General features: G+C 41.9%; 1 protein-coding gene across 2 annotated transcripts in view; it reads left to right on the top strand.

Moving 5' to 3' along the window:
• LOC125455175 (ALK tyrosine kinase receptor-like) overlaps positions 1–27,948 on the top strand; it is a 977,528-nt gene that overhangs the window by 428,580 nt on the left and 521,000 nt on the right. The window lies entirely within an intron of this gene.

The raw sequence follows: 27,948 nt of genomic DNA, 5'->3' as shown, positions 1-27,948 counted from the left end.
AGTGGTGGATTCTGCTACAATTACAATGTTCAAAAAGGCTTCAGGAATGGTACCTGAATAGGAAGGCTTTAGAGGGATATGGACCAAATGGCTGGCCAATGAGACTAAATTTATTTAAGATATCTGTTCGGCATGGAAGGGTTGGACCAAAGAGTTTTATTTCCATGTTGTACATCTCTATGACTCTACAACAAGGTCAGCAAAAAATAGATGATAATGGAGACAAAGATTGACTCCATAGCCCGGAATTTATGAACACATCACTGAACTAATGGTCAAGATGATACATCATTGTCATTTAGTTCAATTAATCCATTTATTTTTGTGAACAGATTGTATATCCAATCAAAGAATGTTATAGCTAGAAACTAAAGCAATTTCCAAATTTAAGGGAATCAAAGATCAAGCTTAGTATGCCCAGGTTGAATATACAGATGTAAGTTCTAGACTAACTCCCTCTGCATTTTGTCCTAGTTTCAATCCCCCTGTCCCTTTTACCAAAGATGTGGCAACATCATGCTTTTCACTTGCAAAATTAACCGATACTAGTAGCTCTCCAATGTGGCTGCCATGTTCTGAAACAGTTTGTTGTGTGGAGGGCTATATGCATTAGACATTGTGTTGAAACTGCTTGACTTGGGTTATTCAGGCACTTAGAACTAATAGATAGTGAACATTTCAGTTGTTAATTCTATTCTAGTGAATAATGCACAATCTACCTCGGCCCATGGCCATGCCATTTAAAATTGGTGAAATCCATGGGGTTAATGCAAAATAAGTGCAATGGGAGTGACAAACTTGTATATACTCTATTACAAAGATAGTAGGAACTGCCAATGCTGGAGAATCTGAGATAACACGGTGTCGAACTGGATGAACATAGCAGGCCAAGCAGCATTAGAGGAACAGGAAAGCTGACGTTTCGGGTCGAGACCCTTCTTCAGAAGAAGATGTGTTCATCCAGCTCTACACCCAGTATACTATATTACAAAGCAGTTTGAGTGAAAGGGTAGCAAAGCACAAGTTGAATGCCAAGCCCCAATGCTGTGCCTTGAGTGTAAATCCCCAAATTGTGCATGTGACATGCTTGGCACCCAAATTACTGAGCATCCCCAGAGGCAAAACTTGACAGCCTGGTTCTACGAGTAAGGGAAAGTGACAGCCATGCTGGGGGGCTGCTGCTGCTTTGCTAAAGAGAACTAGTAACTTATCAAAGGGCCATGGTGGATAACTAGCTGAGAATGGCAGTAATTTGGCCAAGCTAATGCAATGCCCAGATTTGTGCACAGATTACTGAGGACTTGATCACTTTTACTGTCACAAGGGAAACCCTTATTTGGTCCCAAGTCAAGCCCCTTGCTGTGCACTAATGTGTAACAGACAGTTTGTTGGCATTGGTAAAGCTTATTTTGGTGAATTCATTCTCAGAAACCCTGTCCCTTCACATCTAAGTGAGGTTAATGGTCCCTTAACTGTAGCGAGTAGCTTCCCATTGAGTTTCCCACCCCTTCCCCAATCCCCTGCATTTCACAAATTTCCAACTTCCCTTGAGGTGTGAGGATCTTGAGATAACAACAGAATTGCAGTTTTCAAGTCATGCCTGCTCTGGATCCCAGCATTCCGAGCGCTCAAAAATCCAATGGCATCTAAACTTCTCAGAATTAAATGAAATTGTCTGGTAAATGGTCTGGTTCGTTATGTTTTGAATGGAATTTCTGTGGTTTTCTGACAATTTCAGTATAACCAGATAGTTTGTGAAATACATCAGTGCAGCTGGAGTTCCAGTAATACTGGACTGCAGACGTTCACGATGGGACAGAATGTAAGTATGAAGAAATAGCCAGAGTGCTGATTTGATGGTGCTTGTTATGGGAATGGATCCTCAACTAAATGATGGTATCCTTAGGTTGATATGAATGAGCAGCAAGAAGGAAAACCAATACAGAATTGAGGATTTGAACACAACCAAATAACTGATTGATTTGACATCTAGCTGAGGTTATTCATGACATAGCGGTGATGAATTGTGTGGATGTGATGGACAGGAGAATCAATGGCATGCCATTTTAGTTTTTCTATATTTATAGGTCATTGTGAATAACAGTACAGAAGGTAGCAGTTTCTGACATTCATCTCCTGGATAGCCGTACTATTTAATCAACAAATGTCACTTTTCAATCTGCCTTAGCTGTCATCTCTGGAAATGCAAACACAGTCAGCCAGTGATCTTGCTGTATTTGCCTCAGTTTTTAAAACTTCTGCCAAAATGATGATCAATTTAGGAAACTTTGAGCTCTCCTTAATAACTTGTTGGTTAAAAGCATCACAGACCATGAAGCACCCAGAATGAATCATACTAAATGAGCTAATCTAATCTTTCAATGGCGGCATAACAACTGGTGATTGTGTCCTTGGGCTAGACAGTTGAAATAATCAATTTGAGCTTTGAATTACTCGTTGGTTATTATCCAGTGAACATTGTAGATATATCAAGGTTGGACGAGGACATGGGCGAAGACTTCCATGTCGAAATGTTGTGCTGACAACTGAAGAAAAGGCCATTCAGAGGAAGGCACTGCTGCTGCCATTGATCTGGAGTCCAGCATAGCAGCTGGAGAGATTGAGAGAATACGTAACAGCAATGTACAGCAGGCAGTGAAGAAAGCTAATGGCATGCTGGCCTTCTTGTCAAAAGGAATTGAGTATAGGAGCAAAGAGGTCCTTCTGCATCTGTACAGGGCCCTGGTGAGACCACACCTGGAGTATTGTGTGCAGTTTTGGTCTCCAAATTTGAGGAAGGACAATCTTGCTATCAGGGGAGTGCAGCGTAGGTTCACGAAGTCAATTCCCAGAATGGCGGGACTATCATATGTTGAAAGATTGGAGCGACTGGGCTTGTATACACTTGAGTTTAGAAGGATGAGCGGGGCTCTGATTGAGATGTATAAGATTATTAAGGGATTGGACACTCTGGAGGCAGGAAGCATGTTTCCTCTGATGGGTGAGTCCAGAACCAAAGGACACAGTTTAAAAATAAGGGGTAGGCCATTTAGGCTCAGTGGTTAGCACTGCAGCCTCACAGCGCCAGGGACCCGGGTTCGAATCCAGCCTCGGACAACTGTCTGTGCGGAGTTTGCACATTCTCCCCGTGTCTGCGTGGGTTTCCTCCGTGTGCTCCCGGAGGTGGATTGGCCGTGCTAAATTGTCCACGGTGTTCAGGGGTGTGTGGGTTATAGGGGGATGGGTCTGGGTGGGATGTTCCAAAGGGCGGTGTGGGCTTGTTGGGCCAAAGGGCCTGTTTCCACACTGTAGGGAATCTAATCTAATCTAGAACAGAGTTGAGGAAAAACTTCTTCACCCAGAGAGTGGTGGATATATGAAATGCTCTGCCCCAGAAGTCAGTGGAGGTTAAGTCTCTGGATACTTTCAAGAAAGAGATGGGTAGAGCTCTTAAAGATAATGAATTCAAGGGTTATGGGGATAAGGCAGGAACAGGATACTGATTGTGGATGATCAGCCATGATTATAATAAATGGTGGAGCTGGCTCGAAGGGCCGAATGGCCTACTCCTACACCTATTGTCTATTGTAACCTAAATTTAACAGAACTGTAATTCCATTGCACGTTGCTATTGCATTTCATCTTCATTCAGGATTCCTGGCATTTGAACTTTGTTTGTACGCAATTGTACATTTCTCAACACAGTACGTGAAATTGTTTCTCTGTGCACACAATTTGATTGATACAATGACATCAGAAAGAAGCCCAATATTTATGTCTTGGAAACAGCAACAACAAACAGCTGAAATGATATTTGGTTGTGTAGGGCAGAGAGCCGTGCCCAGTCTGAGTGGATGTTTATGCCACTGTTCAATTGGCTGAAGGTGAAGGCTGCCTGAAACTTGGGAAACCTCAGTCCAACTTGAAATGATGCTCCTGCACTTAATTCTGATTCAAAGTTCTAAGCTTATTTGAACTGGATGGTCAAGCACTTTTAGGTATTGGAAAGCTTAATCCTGTCTCACCAATTCCAGAATACATCAAGGCTTGCAACTTCTAGGGGACAGAGCTGACCAAATTGGAAAGGTTATGGCAAGCAATCTGTATTGTTAAGTCACCGTCATATTAAATTTTGCCTAGTGGCATTAAGTTTTGAAATTTGGTGAAAGTATCTAGAGTGATTGCTTTAAAAAAAGGTGATTGGAAATTCACTATGAGCATTGGAAATTTTGTTTTAATGAAGGCTTTTGAGAAATCACATGGTTAGTGATAACGACTGCTGGCTTTGCTTAAAACCACTGGAGCATTTTTTTGGAAAGATGATCACATTGAAACTTAGGATTCTTTGGGTAGATGTCGAGAGGATGCTTCCCCTCATGGGAGAGCCTAGGACCACTGTGCATGGTCTCAGAACAAAGTGGAGGCAATTAAGACTCAGATAAGGGGGCATTTCTTCTCTCAGAAGGTTTGAGGGTCTTTGGAACTTTTTTGCTATGGGGAGCAGAGTCCTTGTTTAAATTTAAGGCTGAGATATATTGTTGATCAGGAGGGGAATCAAGGATTACAAGGACAGGGCAGGAAATTGAATGTGAGGAACATTGGGCCAGCCATGATTCTATTGGATGGGTGGTAGGCTCAAAGAACTGGATGGCCTTCTCCTGTACCTATTCCTTATGGCCTTCCGGTCAGTGACTGACTTGGAGGGGTTTCTTGACACCTGGAAATGGTATTTTCATTGTATGTTTTGAACCATGGAGTGCAGCAATAGCGCACTCCTCCAGCCTTAATCACAATGGCGTGAGAGAGCTTGTTTAGAAACTGAATGACAGTGGCAAGACCTGTGGTTATGTTTTGGATATGAACCCCAGACCTGTCTGTTTTGACACATTATCATAGGAAAAACAACAGAAGTTGCTGGAAAAGCTCAGCAGGTCTGACAGCATCTGTGAAGAAGAAAACAGAGTTAATGTTTCAGGTCCAGTGACCCTTCCTCAGAACTGGTGATGGCTAGGAAAACATTGGTTTATATGCAGATAATAGGGAGGGGGGCGGGGAAGGGAGTAAATGATCGGATAGAGCCCAAAAAGAGAGAAGAGCAGTTGGATACCCAAAACAGTTCATAACTATTTGGCTAGGAAGGTGAATAGTTGTTAGTGGGGACTGTTAGTGACTAACATCAGGTAGTATGTAATGGCGGGCTATGTGATAACAAAGCTTGGTGTGTGGGGTAGAGGACTAGGACATGGGAGAGTTTAGGGCCTAAAATTATTGAACGTGATATTGAGTCCAGAGGGCTGCAGGGTCCCCAAGTGGAAAATGAGGTGTTGCTCTTTCAGCTTGCACTGAGCTTCACTTCAAGCCAAAGGTAGAGATGTTGGCCAGGGAACAAGGTGGTGTGTTAAAAAGTGGCAGGCAACTGGAAGCTTGCAGCCTTTTTTGTGAGCAGAATGTAAATGTTCTGTGAAGCGGTCCCCTAGTCTATGCTTCATTTCCCCAGTGTAGAGGAGACCACATTGTGAGCAGCAAATGCAGTAGGCTAGATTCTGGGAAGTGTAGGGAAGGTGCTGTGGAGCTGTTGGGGTGTGTTGGGATGAAGGAAGAGTAGACAGGGTGTCCTGGAAGAAACAGTACCTGCAGAAGGCAGAAAAGAGAGGGCAGGTGAATATGTGTCTGGTGGTAGCATCTAGCTGGAGGTAGCAGAAATGACATCTGATGATCTTCAGGTTATGGATGCTGGTGGGATGGTAGGTCAGGACAAGGCAACCCTATCACTGTTGCAGGAGGCAAGAGAAGGGGTGAGGGCGGAAGTGTAGGAGATGGGTTGGACCTTGTTGAGGGCCCTGTCGACATTGGTGCTGGGGAATCCTTGGTTGAGGAAAAAGATGGATATTTCGGAGGCTCCCTCATCGAAGTTGAGCTCATCTGAATATTTGCAACAGAGACAGAGGAACGGAAAGAATGGGATTGGGTCTTTACAGGAAGCAGGATGCGAGGATGTATAGTCCAGGTAACTGTGAGCCAGCGGGTTTATAGTGGATATTAGTGGCCAGTCTATCTCCAGAAATGGAAACAGAGATGTTGAGGAAGAGAAGGGAGGAGTCAGAAATAGACCAGGTGAAAATAAGGGCAGGGTGGAAATTGGAAGCAAAATCGATAAACTTTTCCAATTCTGGATGAAAGAGGGAAGCAGCACCAATGATCTCAATGATATATTGGAGAAAGCATTGTGGGTTGGGGCCAGGATATGACAGGAACAAGGAATGTTCCACGTACCCCACAAAGAGACAGGCATAACTAGGGCCCATGTGCGTACACACGGCCAACCCTCTTCCCTGAAGAAAATGAGAGGAATTAAAAGAGAAATTGCTGAGGGTGAGATTGAGCTTGACCAAACAGAGGAGGGTGGCGGTCGGTGGGGATGGTTCAGGCCTTTGGTCCAGGAAGAAGTATAGAGCCCTAAAACCATCCTGATGGGGGATGGATGTGTAAAGGGATTGCACGCCCATGGTAAAGAGGAGGCCACTGGAGCCTACAAACTGGGAATTTTGAAACTAACATAAGGTGCCGGTGGGTGGAGACTGAACCAGGACTGAGTCAAGGTCGGAAGAGATGAGTTCTGTGGGCAGGAGCAGGCTGAAACAATGGGGCTGCCCAGACAGTACTGTTTGTGGATTTGGAAGAAGGTAGAAGTGAGCTGTGTGGGCTGGGGGCCTATCAACTTGGAGTTAGTATGGGGGAGGTCACCAGATGAAATGATGTCTGTTAATTTGGTTGCTACAATAGCCTGATGGTGGGTCGTGGTCCAGGGAAAGATAGGAGGAGGTATCTGAGAGCTGGCACTGAGCCTCTGCAAATGTAGAGGTCAGTACACCAGATTATGAAAGCACCAACTTTATAGGTCTCTCTTTTTCTTCACAGATGCTGCCATACCTGTTGAGCTTTTCCAGCAACTTCTGTTTTTGTTCCTGATTTACAGCATCCGCAGTTCTTTCAGTTTTTACGTTATCATAGCAGTTACACCCGGTTTGGATAACTAATGAGGAGTTAACGGCCTAATGGTATTATTGCTGGTCTGTTAACCCAGAGACCCAGGTAATGTTTTGCGGACATGGATTTGAATCACGCCATGGCAGATGGTGGAATTTGAATTCAATAAACATCTGGAATTAAGAGTCCCAAGATGACCACAAATCCATTCCTGATTTTCAGGAGAAACCCATGTGCTTCCCTCATGTCCTTTTGGGAAGAAAGCTGCTATCCTTGCCCTCATCTGGCCTACATGTGACACCAGACACCAAACTCTTAACTGCCCTCTGGGTAATTAGAGATGGGCAATAAATCCTGCCTAGCCAGCGACACCCTCATCCCATGAACAAATCTGAAAAAAATGCACATTCTACCATCTTAGCACTAAATCAGTTCAGTATGAATTTTAAGATAATAAAATGTGAGGCTGGATGAACACAGCAGGCCAAGCAGCATCTCAGGAGCACAAAAGCTGACGTTTCGGGCCTAGACCCTTCATCAGAGAGGGTTAGGGTTAGGGTTAGGTATGAATTTTAATAACCTTTACTGGAGATTACAGCATTCTGAAGGAAAGATTGGTACAGTGTGGATCTAATAAGAGTGGACTACTTGGCCAACTTCCAGTCCCAGTAGAAAGATTTGGCTGTCATTTTGGCATGCTGGCCTCATTTACATCAAATTGGTGAGCTACTATGCAGCAAAAGGGTGTCCTGCTGCAAAAAAATTGGATTAAAGCTAATCTACTTTGGTCCACTCTGGTTGAAAGATAAGTAAGGTGAGCAAGGAAGGCATGATAGGCAGCCAATCACACTGGAAGGAAAGGCATCCAGTGGTAATTGAAGTCCAAAATTAATTTTGTGGGACTCTGTAAAGAGTATCCCTGAGATTGTTCTGCTCACCAAGAGCGGAACTGTGCAGAAGGTGCTCTGAGCAGTTATTTTCCCAAATGACAATGGATCCAATGCACATCGCTATATGCATAACCAGAGGGCTTAATTTACTCATACAAACGGACTCTACAGCTGACCAGGTTTGGGTTCCTTTCACAATCATCATTGAATTGACTATAGTAGACCAAATTTAAATTGTATTATTGTCCTGTTTGTACCTGTTGTGTCAGTTAGGACTGACCCTCGGATGGCCCTCTAGGTTACTGTTTTGAAATGAAGTGAGTTTGTGTTGTCATAGAAAAAAGAATGTTTATATTTTCATTTATGAGAGAAAAATAGGAAGCAGTACGGATGGAACTCTGAAAGACTGTTGGCGACAGTCCATCTCTGTTAATGATGGATGAGTAAAGCCCTGTTCACTATAATTTTCTCTCAGTGCTCCCTCTGGCATCTGCAGGATTTAGTGCATGATTTCTAGTTTAAATTAGTATTTGATACATGTGCTAATAGCATGATTAAGAAAGACAAATTGTGTAATTTTCAACTAATCATTTGTGACAGGATCTCTGACCAATTCATGACCTCACAAACATGAAGTTCGACTCCAAAAAGTAATAGACAGATGTGTAACAGCAGCCTGGTGGGGGGAAAAGGGCTAAGTGACATTGTTAGATATTTATTGCTGGAACATGTAGTTTTCCTGCCATGTATGGTAGATTGTTACTGAGGGAGTGTTTCAATGCAGTGAATGCCTGAAACATATGTTTTAGATGAAGAACATGCTGAAAGGATTTATTTGCCCTCTGTGTTATTGGTGTATCATGGTCTCTTAATATTTACATGTCAATTTATTTTTATACTGTATTTGTAAGCACATCTTTTGTGTACTAAATTATGCTTCGCTGCCCTTAACAGAGATTAATCTAAATGTGATGGTTGTTTAGAGCCTTGCATTGCACCTTTTCAGAGGTTGCTGCCTTAAACATTTCCTAAGTAGGGTAAAAGTCCCAGATTCAATAGGCAGAATTCACCACGCATATACTGTCACTTCTAATAAGTAGTTCCTCTTATGTTTGCCATTCTCATTGGGAAGTCAATTCTGTAACAAGCTCATCATCTTATGAGAAGACATTAGTTGTGATGTGAGATCACATAACTGAACATGAGATTTGGAGTTTGGAAGGCAGCGAATAACTTTCATTTATTTATGGTGTACTTATTTCAATGGAGCAAGAGCCACCACCATTTTCTGTTATTGTACTTCAAGGGTGTTGTATTGTTACCAGAGCTATGCTTAGTAGATAGTTCATTTGAGTGCAAAAATACTTCCAGTTGGGGTTGGGTAAATTTAAATGTAAGGAAGAGTCACTATCAGGCTGCTTCCAGCTTCAGGAGGAGAATGCACAAATTCCAAGTGGAGACCTGAGATGAGGGATCAGCCACTGTCAGAGTCATTCATTTGCTCATTGGTTGGGGGTGGGGGGGAGGGTGGTGGGGAGAAGAGGGGGAGGTGGTGGATGAGAGGAGGGGTGGTGTGGGGAGAAGAGGTGGAGGAGGCGGTGGGGTGGGGAGTGTGCTGCGAGGTGGCCAAATTGTGGGTGTGGGGAGAGGGTGTGGGTAGGGAATCAGTTAGCATATGACTTGTATTGGTTAGCAAATAGGACATGATGCTGTGTAAAGACCTCAGGCAGTGGACCCAAGTTTTCTCAGGGCTCAAGTAAGGGTAGGATCATTGAACAACAGAATCCCTATAGTGCTGCAAAAGAGACCACTCAGCCCATCGAGTGTGCACTACCACCCTGAACAGCATTCCACTCAGTCCACCCACCAACACCTCCGCACCCTCTCCCTCTTGCCCCATGTTTGGCTAATCGTCCTAGCCTGCTCACCTTTGGTCCTTCTCCTTGTCTTGGAACCGCTAGAAAAGGAGTGATCAGGCATACCCTTTGTGTGTCCTGAGAGGTCTCCATTCATCCCTTGAAAGAAATTGGCCACACTCCCTACCTCGTACATAGGGACAGACACACCCCACCTATTTGAGCCACAATGTTGCAATCAGGATCCCACTTCTGTTTGTCATGGTACTGTGATTCATATGATGTGTGTCCTCATAGTTTCTGGCTGGTACACCCATGACTTTGGGAAAGCTGGTGATGGCAGAACACCAGTAGAAACAGAACAGCACACTTTACATGTGAAAAGCCACAAAGTGCATCCAAGAGCAGAGTTAAAATTGACCCTCTCAGGTGTAAATGTTATGATAGAGATTTTCTATTGTGAATCAACCTCGTCGTTAATACATAGCCACTCATCCTTCATAGATTATTATGCTCATTGCATTTGTAGTGTCATTTCACCAAAAAAGAGAAGAAATGTAGAACCTGAAAGGGAGTAATTCACATTATGCACTGAATATTCACCATGTAAATGAAAATTATTGAAAGCTTATATTCGGTCTGGCAGGATTGTGACGATTAAACACAAAACGAAGAGTATTTTCAGCAGACACAATGATTTGGTTGATCATGAAGCCTCTGGTTATGGAGTTATGATTTGAGTATTTCCATTTTGATGTTCTGGATGTACATTAATGTTGAAGTGCGATTGCATTTATGTCGTAAGTTGCTGTAGTTCATATTTATCAAACACATCAGATTCCTTGAGACTTAGGAATACTTATAGTGGCAAAAAAATGATTAAGCTGCCAGTTTAATATGACATTAATATTAAATCATTGGATTCAGTCCAAATAAATTAGTTTAAGATGAAGCAAAAATGGATTCCAGTCTATTAGACTAACACATAAGCACATTTATCATGTGGGTTTCCTGGACCAGGTGATTCCCATCTCAAAGCTGTTGAGGTATTATTGCAAGCATTTGTTTTTCTCTTGCTATTACTTGTGTGGTTATTTGAATGTCCAAAGCTGGCGGGAGTAATGTAAGTTTATTTAATTCACTTGAGTTTTTCACAATGGCCTCTACTATGTTGATTCCATTTCCTTTTTTATTATGCAGTTTTCTTTGGCCATTTTGCAGGTGAGTGAGGAACAAGGTGGGGCGGCATGGTGGCTCAGTGGTTAGCACTGCTGCGTCACAGTGCCAGAGACCTGGGTTTGATTCCACCCTCAGGCAACTACGTGTATGGAGCTTGTATATTCTCTTTGTTTCTGTGTGGGTTTCCTCCTGGTGTGCTGACTTCCTCTCGCAGTCCAAAGATGTGCAGGCTAGGTGGATTGGCCATGCTAAATTACCCACTGTGTTCAGGGATGGTTAGATTAAGTGGGCTACAGACAGATGGGTCTGGGTGGGCTGCTGTGAGGGTCAGTGTGGACTTTTTGGGCTGAGGGGCTTGTTTCCACACCGTAAGGATTCTATGAAATAATTTGTGCAGGAGCTGTCTGTCGTCCTGTTTATTGTAATGATGAGCTGAAAATAGATAGCTGATCAGGAGCTGGAGATAAAAGAGGAGGAAGAGGAGGAGGAATAAGATGATGCTAATAGAGAGGCACCGAAGGGCATGGAGAAAGGGAAATGTTGCCTTGCCCTGGAAACCAGACCTCCAGCCCATCTGTGGCATTTCTGGTCTTTACAAGAGATTCTGAAACAAATTACACATCTTTCCATTTGGATCACTAGCAGCCTCGGTTATAACTGCACTGGGGAATCTCAAAAGCCCAACACTTTAGCTACTTTATCTCTGTTCCCACCTCCACTAATCAACCTGTCTCCGTAACAAACAAGGTCTCATCCACATGAAAATCTGTACCTCCATGGCTTTCTCAACTTAGAAGGATCACTGACCCAAAACAAAGGATCCAGATTCTGTATCTTGTCTTTGCTGTGAAAATTCTGCATTTAGCATTCAGCATTTAGAATGCATAGGATGCCCTCTCAGGAAATAAGCTGTGACCACTGTAATATTGAGGAGATACAAGAGTTGTGACTGAGAGAGATTGAAAGCTGTGTCATGTGCCATTTCCAGTTGAATGACACAGAGCCTAGACATGCCTCCTCAGGCATAGGAATAATATCATCTTGGACAGACTTCATATCCTCGACTTGTATTAGTAAATGCTGAATAGATGGTTTGTGTATCTCTTGTTCTGTAAAAAAAATCACTCTTATTTCAGATTTAGACGAATAATGCTTCCAATAAATTCCGTGATTTTTGCCCTAAATAAATGTGAAATGGCCATTAATTTGGATTAAATAATGTAAATAACATCAAGATGTAGGAACTTAGTGCTGAATAATTTTGTATGATCAGATAATTAAGAAGTGACTTTGAATAAGGAGACTGTATTGAGTTTTCTTAAACTCTGCCATTAAGAACCAAAAACCAGTTTCATTTGCAGTCACATTTGAAATTCTGCGATGGCAATTGGTCGCTTTGTGGCGATCAATTTATCTGAGTCCCATAAATTAAAGACAAGACTGCTTAGTAATTTGTTCAAATATGTGTCGGACTGGCAGCAATTTGAATTGATCAGAATGTTATTTAAATTCATGAAAACCCCATTACTGATTTGGTTGCGCTTATCAATTTACCTTTCTCAAACCACTTGAGTTTTAATCCAGTGATTTTAAAGGGAGATTATTTGTCCAGACTTTTTGAAGCAAATCAGTTGTAGGCCAGACAACATCAGTAGCTCGTGAGGAAATATCGACAAAGAAGCTAGGTTTGAAAAAAATACTGATTTAAAGAATAGTATTTAAAGCCATTTATAATTTACTCTTAAACTACTCTTTAACTAATGGTGTGTAATGGGTGCAATAAATCATTGTATTGGGCACAAGTGTATGATGTCTTGTTTCTAAATCTCTGCCATAAGCCAAGTGAGTTAGTGAATGAGGCTAGAACCTATTCAACAAGTCTTGCCTCTGTGGCCCTTCCTTTCATTCAACATTTATCTCTTAGACTGAGGGGAGAGGTTGGTATTCCATCTGGAGAGGGAACCAAGACCTGGAATTTCATTGGCACTTCCTTGGCTCCCCCCGGAAGCTGGTGGCTGGGGAAAGGAAATATTTTGGCCTGCCGGCTGGTGGGAGGAGGATCATCTAGAGCCTGGCTTAGGTTCCGTGGTAGGATCAGTGGCAGATGTCCCAAACGGATCTTAGCATTAAATAACGGTCCAGTAATACTTTGGCATACTGCCGGAGATATTCCGGTGTAATGATAAAATGGATGTACCCAATTGGTGGAATTTAATCCAGGTGATAACCATCTTTACTGCTGGTAAGAGTTTCATGCCTCCTACTTTTGGGAAAGCTATATCAGGTGCCAACCAAGACCCTGAGGATGGAAGTCCCAATCCCACCATGAATTCCGTCTGGGCCTATTCAGCAGTAATAGCAAGCAGCTCCAGTAACTCCAAGGGACCCAGGCCCCAGGGTGGTGAAGACAAACTTTGATTGTCAGGCTTCCCCCTGAGCAAGTGCACTGCTGACTGCTATGTAAACACCAGCAACAGTGAGATGAAGCCCTAATGTGCACATTAATAGTTCACTTAAGAGTTTCAGCTGATGTTGAGGAAGGAAGGCTGGCCATGAACCTTCCCACCTTGAACTTAATCAGGGCACAAGGAGAAAGGCAACAGTGTGTCCAGCTCTCACCCGATTAAATGAAACTCATGTCCGGGGGAGTATTAAATTCCAGCCAAAATCTTACCAGCTATCTTAAATTTGAGATTCCAAAAAATGCATTATTATCATAAACATAGCATGAACCAGAGAAGCAGAATAGCAAAATAGAATGTAATGCCTTATTTTTTCCATTTTCTTTTCCTTTGAACTTGGTAACTTGCACAACAGAGTTCAGTTTCAATACCAGGGTGTGCTCAAATAGATGTTGTTACCATGGCAACCATCCCCTGCATCCATCTCTTGCTTTGTTAGTTGCATAAGAATCATGCCTTTGACAGAATAGCTAGTAACTCCTACCTTTTACGTACTCCCTATATGTAAATATACAATCACAGTACTTAAATCTGCAGCATCTGGAAAGGGTTTCTTTATAAAGTTTAGTAAGCTTGAAACAAACATAGAAATTGATTGGAGAACTCAGCAGGTCTGGCAACATCTGTGGAGAGAAATCAGAGTTAATATTTTGGGAGTGGCTGCCGGACCTGTTGGGAATGCTTGCAGTTCCCGTAACCCAGGTCCTTGGCACTGTGAGGTAGCAGTGTGAACCACTGAGCCACTGTGCCACCGATCCTGCTCTCAAACGTAACATTGAAATGGTGCATTCATGAAACTCCCTTTCCTCGTTGTATTAGCTGAGAAATCTACCAATTTCTATGGAAAACCTATGTTCACTGACAAATGTATGCATTGGGATTTCTACTCCTCTTCAATTCCTAACTTCATTTGGCAACCTCATGAAAAGAGCTTGAGCCAACTCTGCATCATGTAAGATTAATACTCAGAGAGGGTGTATCAAATGTGTCTGACATGATAATGGTTATCCTGATTAAATGACTGATTCAACCACTCATCAAATGACTGCCTCATATATAATGCTAACATATGTGAAGATAGTGAAGGTAATTTAGATTATAAAGAGATCTTGACCAATTGGGTCAGTGGGCCAAAGAGCGGCAGATGGAGTCTAACTTGGATAAATGCGAGGTATTGCATTTTGATAAAAAATAAGATGGGCAGGACTTATACAGTTAATGGTAAGGCTTTGGGTAGTGTTGTAGAACACAGAGACCAAGGGATTCATGTACATAATTCATTGAAATTTGTGGACAGTGTTTAAAAAGGCATTTAGCACGCTTGCCTTTATTGCTCAGACCTTTCAGTTTAGGAATTGGGATGTCATGTTGAGGTTGTGCAGGACGTCGGTAAGGTCTCTTCTGGAGTCCTGTATGCAATTCTGTTCACCCTGCTATAGGAGGGATATTATTAAACTGGAGAGGGTTCAGAAAATATTTACCAGGATGTTGCCAGCAATGGAGGGTTTAAGTTATAAAAATGGGCTGGATAGACTGGAACTTTCTTCACTGGAGCGTAGGATGTTGAGGGGTAAATGTTATAGAGGTTTACAAAATCATGAGAGACACAGGTAAGGTGAAGAGCAAAGGTCTTTTTCCTAACATGGGGGAGTTCAAAACAAGGGGGCGTATTTTTAAGGTGGGAGGAGCAAGATTTAACAAGGACATGAGGGGCAACTTCTTTCCACAGAGAATCATTTGTGTGTGGAATGAACTGCCAGAGGAAGTGGTGGATGCAGGTATAGTTACAATATTTAAAAGACATTTGGATAAGTTCATGAATAGTAAATGTTTGGAGGGATATGGGACAAACACAGGCAAATGTGACTAGTTAGGTTGGGAACATGGCCAGCATGGAATGGTTGGACCAAAGGGTCTATTTCCATGCTATATGACTCTGTGATTCTATGACTCAAAAAGAAGCTATGGCCACAACATTTGTTTCAAAATGTGAGTAATAGATGAAGGTATTCGTCAACTGCTGCTACTTTGTAAAGAAACCAGGTTACGGCTGTCAAGCTAAAAAAGATACTTTGCTTGCCTGCAAGTAAGGAATGTGATAGGTTTCTGTGCCAGGGTGAGACCAAGAATGTATCCATACCTGCCAATGACTGATGGACTGAATCAAACAATATAACCAAACTTGGTCAACCATCCGTGCTTGCAAGTCTCAGAACACAATCCAATAATAGATGCGATTCTGCTTTTGGACAACATTTACTAAATAATCCAGACTATGCTCAGCATGACACCAAAAACCAACTTAAGACTAGCAGGAGGGCTTGCAGTATGATGCACTTGTGCTTTCTACAAGCTAAATATATTGACGCAAAAGACCCTGTTTTATGTCAATAAAAGGAATCTGTACACTGCACCTATTTCTTGAGTAGGCATTTGTGGAGACTGACAATTTCTGTAGCATCCCCTGAGTACAAAACTCTGACGAATTGAATGTCTAGTCTGACAACTGAGACCTGCTCCTGCTGACTGTCCTTGTTAATGATGGCCCAACAAATCAGCACTCCTTACGATGTATGAATTAAAAACTTTGGACAATTACTATGCTGCAGAAGAGAGCCATTTGGTCCATTGTGCCTGTACTGGCTCTATTGTCTGGTGCCAGTCTCCTACCTTTTTCCCATATCTCTGTACACGATTGCTGTCCAAATATCCTGTTGAATACTTTGAATGAAATTGACGTCCATTCTTCAAGCATGTGGTTATATAGTGATAGTGTCGCTGGACGAGTTATCCAGAAGCCCAAGGTGGCATGCGTTCAAGTCCCACCAGGGAAGATGAACGTATGCAAACAAAAGCAGAAGTTACTGGAAGACCAGCAGGTCTGCCAGCATCTGTGAAATAAAAATCAGCTAATGTTTCAGGTGACTCTTCCTCAGAACTGTTCAGCAGAACAGCAAACCAGCTTGGTAACCCAACCATCACAATAAATGCGACACTAGACCTACAACAATGTATCTGACTCTTAACTCCCTCTAAAATGGTCCAGCAAGCCATTCAGTTCACAACAAATCAGGATGGGAAATATGCCATTGTCTCTAACATCTAGATCCCAAGCAGAAATAATATAGAATCATAGAATCATGAAATCTTATAGCACAGGTAAGGCCATTTGGCCCATTTAGTCTGCACTGACCAAAGACTGCTGTAAGTCAGCACTTGGCCCATTTTCCAGCACATGGCTTATATCTTTAAATGCTATGAATTTTCATATGATCGTTGAAGTGCTTTTCAAAGGTTGCCAGACTTCTCACCTTTATTGTCGTCCCTGGCAGTGTATTCCAGATTGCTAACACCTTCTGAGTGAAAAACACTTTTCCTTAAATCCCTCTAAGCCTCCTGCTTTTCATTTCAAACTTAAGCCCCTTGTTACTGGCCTTTCATCTAAGGGGAAAAGCTGCTTTCTATCGACCATGTCCACGCCTCTCATAATCTTATACACCAATAAAGTCTGGTTTCTTTCATACCAGTCCTGATGAATACAAGACAACTAGCTTTGATTTTGTATCTCCCTCCAGCAAGGTTGAAGCTCTGGACCACTAGAAATTTTTTTTTTTGACTTTCCATCGAATCATAGAATCCCTACAGTGTGGATAGACCATTTGGCCTATCACCTGTGCACCACTCCTCTGAAAAGCATCCCTCCCAGACACACCACGCCCCACCCTATCACCATAACCTCACATTTACCACTGCTAATCCACTCAGCCTGTGTATGTTTAAAATATCATAAATATATTTGTAAATATAACGTAAGCAGTTGTAGTTGCATTAATACAGTCAAAAGTATGTTAATCAAAGAAACTGGCATTGTTAATAAGTGTAATATAACTTAAACGTGATGAAAATGTTTGAACAAATTACATTGAACTGTTTACAAATATTATTGGTTTATGTTAGTTACCTTCTTAATTCATTAAATACTTTTGGATATGTAAGAACTGAAAACATCTGTCTCTTAATGCCAAACAAAATGAGAAAAAAAATCAAAATTTCCTTTAAACTGTGGTGTCATGTAATGTTGACCTGAGACAAAGCCACTTTTGTGGCTAGGACTCTGGTGGGCAAATTAAATCTTAAACCAGTGGAAAAAATAGAGGAAACACGGAAAATAAGTAGGTTTGAGTTGTAACTGCCTGAGGAGTAATATTCCATGATATTGTGCGTTGAACTCTGTCCAGTGGAATCTCTACTCCAGTGTGTTGTTAGTTGTATATTTATACATTTAATGCTATCGTTTCTGCTAATATTCAAAACAAAATGTAGTGCAAGATTGCTGTGCTGCTTTTGAAGATAAGAATCCCTTGGAGGTCGGATATAGGAACAATCTAAACAAGACATGTTGTTTATGAAAATAATCTCAAGGACATGGGAAGCAGAGGTTCACACATTTCAACCCAGCATTTGTGATGCAGCTGGTGACTTACAGAGCTCCGTCATGTGACGCACTTTAAGTTTTATAGTGTTTGAGTTTATTAAAAGTGATTCAGATATATTACTTCATTACTGAAAGCAACCATGCGGGCATTTCAAATAAATCTTCATTGGATTTTGCATGAGAGTTTTCAGAAAATTCATTATAGTGAACCATGCATATTGTATTTGGTGATGTAATAAAGGAGGCCTGTATCACAATGTTTAACAATACTGTAAAAATATTTTTTAATTGAAATACAAAAGTGTTAGCATACAGGCAAAACAAGTAATTAGGTATACAGATTGAATGTTGGTCTTTATTGCAAGGTGGAATGGAATTTAAAAGTAAGGTGTGGTGCTACAACTGTACAGGGTAATGATGAGAACATGCCTCAAACACTGTAAACAGTTTTGGTCTCCTCATTTTCAGCAGGTTGATTTCTAGGATGAAGGGGCTGTCTATTGAGGAAAGTTAAGCAGGTATGTCCTATACTTATTTGAGAATGGAAGAATGAGAGGTTGGTTTATCGTTGTATATTCTGCGGTGGCTCACCGGGGAAGATGCTATGAGAATGGTTAAAAGTTTAGAGGGAGGAGCTGGAGGAATGGGAGTTTGGAGGTCAGAGATAAAATTGGGACAGTCACCCTCAAAATAGAAATCCAACATTTTCATGCCGTTTCCTCATTTCACTGATATTGAAGTGAGACTGTGACACAGTGGTAAGGCAATTAAGATACTTAACTGGCTAGTTCACAGGAATCTTGCCGCACATTTCTGATTTTACTGTAAAAGCCTCAAGCCAATAGGTGGGCAGCTTTGAAGGGGCAATGCCAGGAAAGAAAACAGAGGGGCAAGAGAACTGCCTCCTGCCGCCAAGAGTCTACCTTTAAAGGAGGCTCTATCGTCTGAGTCTGAACTACCTGTCGATGCCAAACTGACATTGGCTATGAAGGGGTGCCATCACTAATCTGTGCACCATGCTGCAGGGCAAACTGAGTTGTGTAACAGTTGATATGTACTCAATGCCAGTGATTCTGACGTCGCTGTGGCACTGAATCTGTCTACTTCTGAAACCTGTTAACACTGGTGGAGATTAACACTGGTGGAGATTAATAAAGGGTCTCCCAGTATACAGTACATGGATATGTAAATAAGTGACATATTCCCTTTTCAAGAAGGTGATGACTATGTGCATAGTCTTACAAATCCAGACGTTAAATTGCAGAGTCCCACATGGATTGGCCATTGATGCATTTTCAGGCTGTCATCATTTCTATGCATGTAGCCATGCACAGATCAGCTGATGGCCTTCCTCAGCAGGAAGGGCTGACACTCCATGTTCAAGTGGTCTGCGAACACTTACAATTGATCCTTTTGGTAGTGTGCATGGTGTCCCTGGAGCAGCCTCGACAGCCGCATGCTTTGACTGTCCCACAGTTTTTTTCAGCCCCCTCCATTACATTCTCAGGAACGGATATCAGGGCACAGGACATTTCAAACCTGGCAGGAATCCATACACAGACCCAGACAAGCAATTCAACACCTGAACCCAAGGAACCATTGAACCAACTGAAGACTGAGTGGAAGTACAATTAATCCAGCCCTTCAGTCTGCCCAGGAAACTGTTCACATTCTGGTGGTCTACAAAACATTGTGAACCCTGGCATCATAAAGCAGGAGGCATATAACAATGGGGATATTGTAGACTGCCTTCTCTGATAAGGTGGATGTGGAGAAGGATTCTGACTATGTAATTAAAGATGAAGGACCACAGGCAAAGCACAGTAGGCTAACTACATGTGACACTCAGGATGGACCAATGTACAGGCATTTCCTAAGATCCTTACCACCTTGTTCAAACCACACCAGCAAAGTAGCAGTGTTTGTTCAGTGCTGCTGCAACCTCCTTTTTTCAGTCAATCACCCACGCCCCAGCAGCACATGGCATGGAAATGAGGCTGCAGCATTGACCAAACCCATCATTTCCAGCCTTTGTCAGGAGCCAGGGTGTAACTGAAGACCCAAACCAGAACAAGACTTGGAAGGAGATGTAACAAGAATGTATGAAAGCTTCATTATGTGGCATGCGAGAAACAAGGCTCAGTATCTTAGAGGTGACCGGGGACTCTGTAGCTCCCCATCTCTCAGCCTGAACCTGACCTGAGCTGTAGAAAAGTTATGAAGTGATCATTTTGTCATTTCAACTGGCTCCTGAGTGAAATGTCATGTATCCATCAGAGAACAAAGGAGCGTTATGCCTCATGTGTGTCACAGCTGTACCTCTGCACTCAGCTACTCATTCTGACATCCCTGCCATGCCAACTGCTCTTCAACAAACACAAAGAGGAACTTTGTGAGCTTCCCGTCTGACCGAAATACAACCTGCAGGCAGTGCTAACCGGCCATGCAAGCCAGTCTCACAAGCCTGAGGATGTCAAATTCCAGTCTTAACCTTGTGGCCTGGAGGAGAAGCTGTTGGGAGGCAACGCTGAACCTTGGGACCACTTGGAACCTTCTTCCTACCATTGTGACTACAGATTGCCTTTCCATTTTCTGTTTTCCAGGCAGACAAGCAGCCGTCGTTAGTAGGAGGCTAACATAACTGGAAAGCAGTGTGGTTTCCTTCTGTATACTTCTTTCTGCCTTGGAGAATGGCACAGAATGTTGAAAATTTGTCCAGACTGACTTATAAACTTGCTTTGTGCTGAATGAATGCTCCTTCTATGCTCATCTTACCCTGCTGTGGGACTTGAACCCAGGACCTAGTGGCATAGAGGCAGGAGCACAGCGATCTGAGCTACCTCATGAAGTAGTATATGGAAGGCACTCAGTTTTAACTGTGAGGACAGTCAGCCTGATTGGAGATTTCACAACACTTTAAACATGGTGCCAACAGCTGAGCGATAGCATCAGATGACACTGTCTCCACTGCCTTACTTCAAGCGTCTATGCTGTGAATGGATGACCCTTGAACCTCTCTTGTTGTGACTGGCTGCCTGGCAGAAAATACTCGAAGGGTCATCACTCTACACCTGAAAGGAAACAGCACACATTTCAACCCCGACATTTGAATCTGTGGCTTTGCCACAAAATTCACCTCCATATTTCTCTGTGTAGGAATAACTACAGCCAGGGGCCATAGTTTCAGACGTAGGTTTGGAGCTAGTGGTCACCATTTTAGAGTGAAATGAGGAAGAATTTCTTCTCTAAGGGCCTCATTTGATCTTTTCCCAAGGGACCCCTGGAGATTGAGTCATTGAACATACCCAAATCTGAAGTAGGCAAAAATTTGAACTGCAGGGGTGTCAATGGTTATGAGGAACAGCAAGAAAGTGTCGAAGGCAACATCAGATCAGCTCCAATGTTATTGAAAGCAGAGCAGGCCCAAGAAGCTGAATGTCCTAATCCTGCTCCTATCTATTAAAATCATATGAGATGCTGGAGCCCCCATCTCATCCCATCACTCCTCACTTTCAGGACAAGAGCAGGGTGATATCTAGTTAAAATTGGGAATCCTGTGTGGCTCATCCAAAGGATTCAAATCCCAAGAAATGGCTGAGTAGGTGGAACAATTCAATTAACTTTGTCTCTCAGATTTTGTGAGAGCTTTGAAATTAGTGATTTCCTGCAGTTTCATAACTTTGAGCTAGTTCTTATTGATGTGTTTAAATCTCTTCATGATTATGTTCTTCACCATTTCAGTAATCCCCTTTAGAAATGCAGTTCCCTTGACTTCCCTAACTCTGAGTCTTGGGCATTTCCAGTCCCTGTATTTCTAGTATTAAAGATTGTTGAAACGCAATACTTTGAAATTCCCCGAATTTTCTGAAAATTTCATTTTCTAAAGAAGGGTCTAGGCCCGAAATGTCAGCTTTTCTGCTCCTCTGATGCTGCTTGGCCTGCTGTGTTCATCCAGCTCTACACCTTGTTATCGCTACACTTTGAAATTCCCAGTGTCTTTCCATCTCCAACCTCTGATTTAAAATACTCCTTTCAAACACATTTCTTCGACAAAGGCCCTTTCTATCACTCAGAGTTTGACCTTTAGTTACATCTCTTTGAAGAACCTGGGCATTAATGATTCCCTATGTTGAAGGTACTATTTTAATGCAAGCTCATTTTTTAAAAAACTTTTAATTGTGCCATTCCCCAATTTTGTGATGTGACTTGTTTGGAAGAAGATGAAGAGAAACAATTACAAAGCCCCTTCTTGTGTTCTGAAGATATAACCTTGCCTTCTTTTATATCAAGTTTCCAACTGCAAGTCAAGAATCCTACTTTACAATATTGCACCAATCACCTCAAATTAACAGAAAAGCCTTATAGCACCTTGTGAATAACACTTAGAATCACACTTGTTTTTCTTTATCTGCAGCTACTTTTTGGCAAAAGAATAATACATTTTCATTAAGAGGTAGCATGAACTGCAGATGCTGGAGTCAGAGACAACACATTATGGAGCTGGAGGAACACAGCAAGCCAGGCAGCATCATAGGAACAAGAAAGCTGATGTTTCAGATTGGGACCGAAGAGGGGCCCCAACCCCGAAAAGTCAGCTTTCCTGCTGCTCTGATGCTGCCTGGCCTGCTGTGTTCCTCCAGCTCTGTACTTTACTAGACAACTTCATCAGGTCCCCAGAGGGCAGAACAGAGGTGCGTCTCTTAGCGAGGGATTTTGCAGCCAAACCAGAGACTTCTGAATTCATTGTTCTTAATAGCTAATGACTGCTGAACAGTTCAGCCTCTCACTGCCCCTTTAAGACTACGAGACACAGGCAACAGGCTGGAAATGAGCGTTTGGTTCATTTCCCGGTCAAGCTGTAGATCACAACACTGGCTTTATTTGTGGAAAGATTAATTAAGAGCTCCAGATGCTCTGGCATTAAGTGTATTGCAGAAATTTGCATTGCTCAATGTGTGACAGCTGGTGTGTGACTTTCCTTAACACACTGAAAAACTGATTTGGCGAATCCTCGAAAATTGCATTTCCTTTGGCATGAGTTGTGTCCCCACTGGCAATGAAGCCTTTGCCAAATTTTGCCATTCAAGGCCTTTTTCTTGAAAAGGCTTCCCTTTGCGTAGAACATGTGTGCATGGCTACAGACCTGCATGTTTGTTTCAAAATTTGGACAAGCTGTTGGTGTTGCAAGAACACTGTTACTCATCCTCAACACGGATATTCAGGAACACAGTGTCAGGTTGAGGACTAAGTAGTGCTTTGAAAACATTGACATGTTTCATTGCCTGAGAATGTCTCAACGCACTTTACTCACAGTGGTTAATGATGTATGTCACTCTGATATTGAAAAGCAGATTTGTGCATAGTGAACTCCCACCAATTGCTACTGTGTGTAAAAATTCACCAAGTAACTTCTTTTGGTGGTGTTGATTGAGGGAGAATACTCCTGCCCTCCTGTTTGACTAGAGTTCAGCTAAGATTATGTTCTCAAGTTTGGGGACAAATGGAATTGACAGGCTCTGATGCATAGATGAAAGCACCATCGTTGAGTGTATTTTGACACCTTGACCACTTAGCATTTAACTGCAATTCCTTGGGAGTACTGTTGCAGCATAGTCATACAGTTGTACAGTATGGTAACAGGCCCTTTGATCCAACTCGTCCATGCTGATCAGATACCCAAAATTAATGTCGTCCCATTTGCCAGCAGTTGGCCTACATCTTTCTAAATCCTTCCTTTTCAATTACCCATCTAGATGCCTTCTAAATGTTGTAATTATACCAGCCTCCACCACTTCCTCTGTCAGTTCATTTCATACGCGCACCAACCTCTGCATGAAAATGTTGCAGCTTAGGTCTCTTTAAAATCTTTTCCCTCTCACCTCAAACCTATGCATTCTAGTTTTGGACCCCCTACTCAGGAAAAAAAACTTATCTATTTACCCTATCCATGCCCCTCATGATTTAATAAACCTCTATCAGGTCATCCCTCAACCACTGACACTTCAGGGAAAATAGCCCCAAGCCTCTCCATATAGCTCAAACCAGCCAACTGTGGCAACATCCATGTAAAGTCGGAACAAATTACTGCAGATGCTGCAATCTGTACTGAAGACAAAAATGCTAGAGATCACAACGGGTCAGGCAGCATCCATGGTGAAAAGGCAAACTAATGTTTCAAGTCTAGATGATTCTTGATGGGAGTTGAAGAGTCATCTAGACTCCAAATATCAGCTCGCTTTCTCTTCACGGATGCTGCCTGATGCATTGTGACCTCCAATACTTTTTGTTTTCAGTACAATGTAATTTTTTTCTGAACTTTTTCAAATTTCAGCAACATCTTTCCTATAGCAGGGAGACCAGAACTGAACACAGTTTTCCAAAAGTGACCGAACCAATATCCTGTGCAGCCGCAACACAATCTGCCAACTCTTATACTCAATGCATTGACTAATAAAGGCAGTTGTGCCAGATGCCTTCTTTCCTACTTTGTTATACCTGCATCCCCACTTTCAAAGAACTATGAACCTGCACCTCAAGGTCTGTTTGTTCAGCAACACTTCCCAGGACCTTGCCACTAAGTGTATAAACCCTGCTCCGATTTGCTTTACTAAAATGCAACGCCTCATATTTATCTAAAACTCTATTGGCTCCTCCACCGCCTGTTGGCCCATCTGATCATGATCCTGTGGTAATCTGAGATAACCTTCTTCACTGTTCACTACACCACCTCTTTTGGTGCAATCTGTGAACTTACCACCTTGGATAAGATGGACCTTTTTTTGGAGCTGAAAGTAACCCATCTGTTCAAGCAGAAATCTGCATGACTCTTCCTCACTGAACCCAGAATGTCAACTCTGATTTGTGGCCACAGATGCAGCCAGACCTGTTGAGCCATTCCAACATTTTTTTTAGTTTCTGATTTCCAGCATTCAAAGTTCTTTAGGTATTTATTTAAATGGCTTCAGATGGCTACCCTCTCACTGGAGACTGACTAACTCTGGTGTCAACCTCACCCCTTCCACCATTCTACTTCCAGCAAAATGAGACCCAATGGGTGTGGATAAGAAACCATAACTCCAGCCAAGGGTGTGAGATGTAGGTCTTTGTGACTTGTTAGTGCTTGTTGGGTCAGTGGGCAAGACAAAGTACATGAACTTCGTGGACACGATATGGTAAAAGTATTGATTTTTCAAGCTGGAGGCTAACTATTAAATTCCATCTTAAGGTAAGTGTGTTTTATGTCAAACAGTGCATGGCCTGAAAACACTGTTTTATATTTGTGTACTCGTGTTCAGCATTCTTTTTCCTTTGGATATTTCCACTGTGCTGTTGATGGCAGTGATCAAAGTAAGCTTTTGATTCCAAGGCAACAGTGGCATTCCAGTTCCTGAGCCAAATATTAATTCTTTGTATATAATCTCAGGCGGCAAGTATCACCAAATTATTCACTAACAAGGGGAGCGAGAGATGGAGCACAGCTGTAATGAAAGTTTTCTCCTTCTGAGTTTACATATTTTTCTTCACATCACTGCAATCTGAATTGGAAATCTTAGCTGAGTTTGTCCAGCTTTGCCCCTGTTGGGCATGCGCGGCTGATTGTAGTGTCACTAATGTTGCTCTATCTGAGAGAGTGAATGTAGTGCACGCAAGGTTTCAAATTCGGAAACCTACACATAATTTCTAAAATCACACGTTTTATCATCCCAGGAAGGGAAATCATTCAACAGGAACCTTTCACAGTGCATCATTGTGTTAACAATGTTTGAAATTTGTGATCTTGTACAGGTTATTTGATTCTTATTGGCGGCCTCACTGTTCTTCATGTGGAAGTAATCTTTTTAAAAACAAAACTGTCCATTCTAGTTCTTTTACCGGATATATGGGGTGTCATTCAATGTTGAGCTTTGTTTAACCAGCAATTCTGAAAGGCCAAATTTACCCTTGATTCTATATATTTTCAACCCTAAACCACATACGAACCAGTCATGTAGCCTGCTTGAAGAGAATTTGCTTTCAACCGGAGGGCCAGCAATATCTGCTGGGACTGAGAAAGTAAACAAGAGACAGGCAGATCCATTGATTGTCTGTGTGTTGACTTTGAAAAGAATCCCGAGTCAGCACAAAGGAATGAAATATTGAACGCAGAGTATCAGCCACACATTGATCTTCTAAATCTCATGCTGCCAGTGTCTTTACAGTTATGAAGCATCTACAGAGGAACATTAATCCTGCTATAGCAATTTCACAGCGCGTCAATACATGCAACAAGGTTAAGAAGTTGTGGGAACGGACAGCAATTGGACCTTGCAGAGAGACAGAGAACTGGCCTTTGTACCTTAGGTTGAATTTGTTGTTCTTCTCAATGTGAACAGCATCTAATTATTTTTATTCTGTCTTCCCATGTATACGAGGATGTCTGTATGTAATAACTTAAGGTTATCAGTTGATTTACTCTAGGTGTAATTCTTAGGATATAAAAGAAATGTCATTTAACTTGGTTTGAACTAGCAAACCAGGTTTTTATGCATCTGCTCTAAAATTTCTAGCATTAGTTTCTTTATTGTTCATTGCAGCTGGACTTTTCAGCTGCCTAGTCATCATGTTTCTTTCAACAGTTCGAAGACTTTATCAGTAAATATCGTTTTTCAGAAAAGAGATGCATAGAACAATAAAACTATGATTTAGTATCATGGCCTTGTGAGTGTTATATGTGAAAATCTCCAATTCAGAGCATTGTAAGTCTGGACACAATAACAATGAAACATCAAGGATGACTCTATTTTAGTATAATTGAGAAATCTAACAAAGGGAACGTGGTCTAAATTGCGTGATGTCAATAATGTTGTGAAAGAAAAAAGGAAAATCAAGTAGCTTTGGTTAGGCAACAGCTGATTTTATGTTTAAAACACCATTGATTGAAAGTGAAAGGAAAATCTTGGTGAAGTAAGTGCCACTTCTGAGATGTTGGCAAAGAATGAACATGAGCAGAATACAATGACTGTCCTTTAGTTTGACTGCCAGTGGTTTGGAGAGTTTGTCTCTGAATAGAGGTTTTAAATCTTCATTGTTACAACTTACACATTTGTCAGTTTTATGGAGCAGAATGTTCTTCCTCAGTTACGGTAGGAAGGGAAGATTTCTTATGAGGACGGAAAGAGGTTGACTACATGTAGTGCTGTTGAAAAGACATTATAAATGCATTCAGAAAGGTTTCTTCAGATTGATATTTTACTTATGAAAATACATCTTAAAGCTGGTCTTTTTCAAGAAATACTAAGTAAAAAAAACTTCAGAAATGCATTAAGTACTGATCAGAATTATCCTAGTTACTGAGACGTATAGCATGGAAACAGATCTTTAAGTCCAACACATCCATGGAAAACAAATAAGTCCCATGTGCCAGCATTTGGCCCACATCCCTCTAAATCCTTCCTATTCATATACACATCTAGATACCTTTTTAATGTTGTAGCTCTAAACCCCAACTCCTTCCCAGATGCCATCTGTGGCTAACTTGGCAGGACTTTCTCCTCTGAATCAGAAGGTTGTGAGTATGAGTCTCACTCTATAGACTGGTGCGCAAAAAGTACATCTGACATTCCAATGCAGTATGCAGCATTCAATCGATTTCTTCGGTAAATGTGAAAGATCCCGAACGCTATTTTGAAGAAGAGCTGGGGAGTTATTTCTGGTGTCCTCGCCAATATGTATCCATTTCTCAACATCACAAGCCAGATAAATGGTCACAACTGCATTGCTATTGGTGGGAGCTTGCTGTTTGCAAATTGACTGTGGTATTTTCCACATTGCATCAAGAATTGGTAGGAGGCACTGGATGCTACAGAAGCTACAGGTCCTGACAACATTCCAGCAATAGTATTGAAGACTTGTACTCCAGGACTTAACACATGCCTAACCACTTCCAGTAATACTGCACTTGTGTCATGTACCAGATGATGTGCAATTTTTCCCAAGCATGGAGAGTACACAAAACGCAGTGCAAATCTAACTGAGCCAATTATGGTCCCATTATGCTATTCTCCATTATCAGTAAAGTGATGCAAAGAGTGCTATCAAGCAGCACTCGTTTAGTAATAACCTGTTCAGTGACACCCAGTTTGGGGTCCACCAAGGTCACT

Source organism: Stegostoma tigrinum, chromosome 9 (genome assembly GCF_030684315.1).
Source record: "Stegostoma tigrinum isolate sSteTig4 chromosome 9, sSteTig4.hap1, whole genome shotgun sequence".
Lineage (NCBI taxonomy): Eukaryota > Metazoa > Chordata > Chondrichthyes > Orectolobiformes > Stegostomatidae > Stegostoma > Stegostoma tigrinum.
Note: the sequence above shows the minus strand (reverse complement) of the source record. Positions and strands in the feature narration are given on the sequence as shown.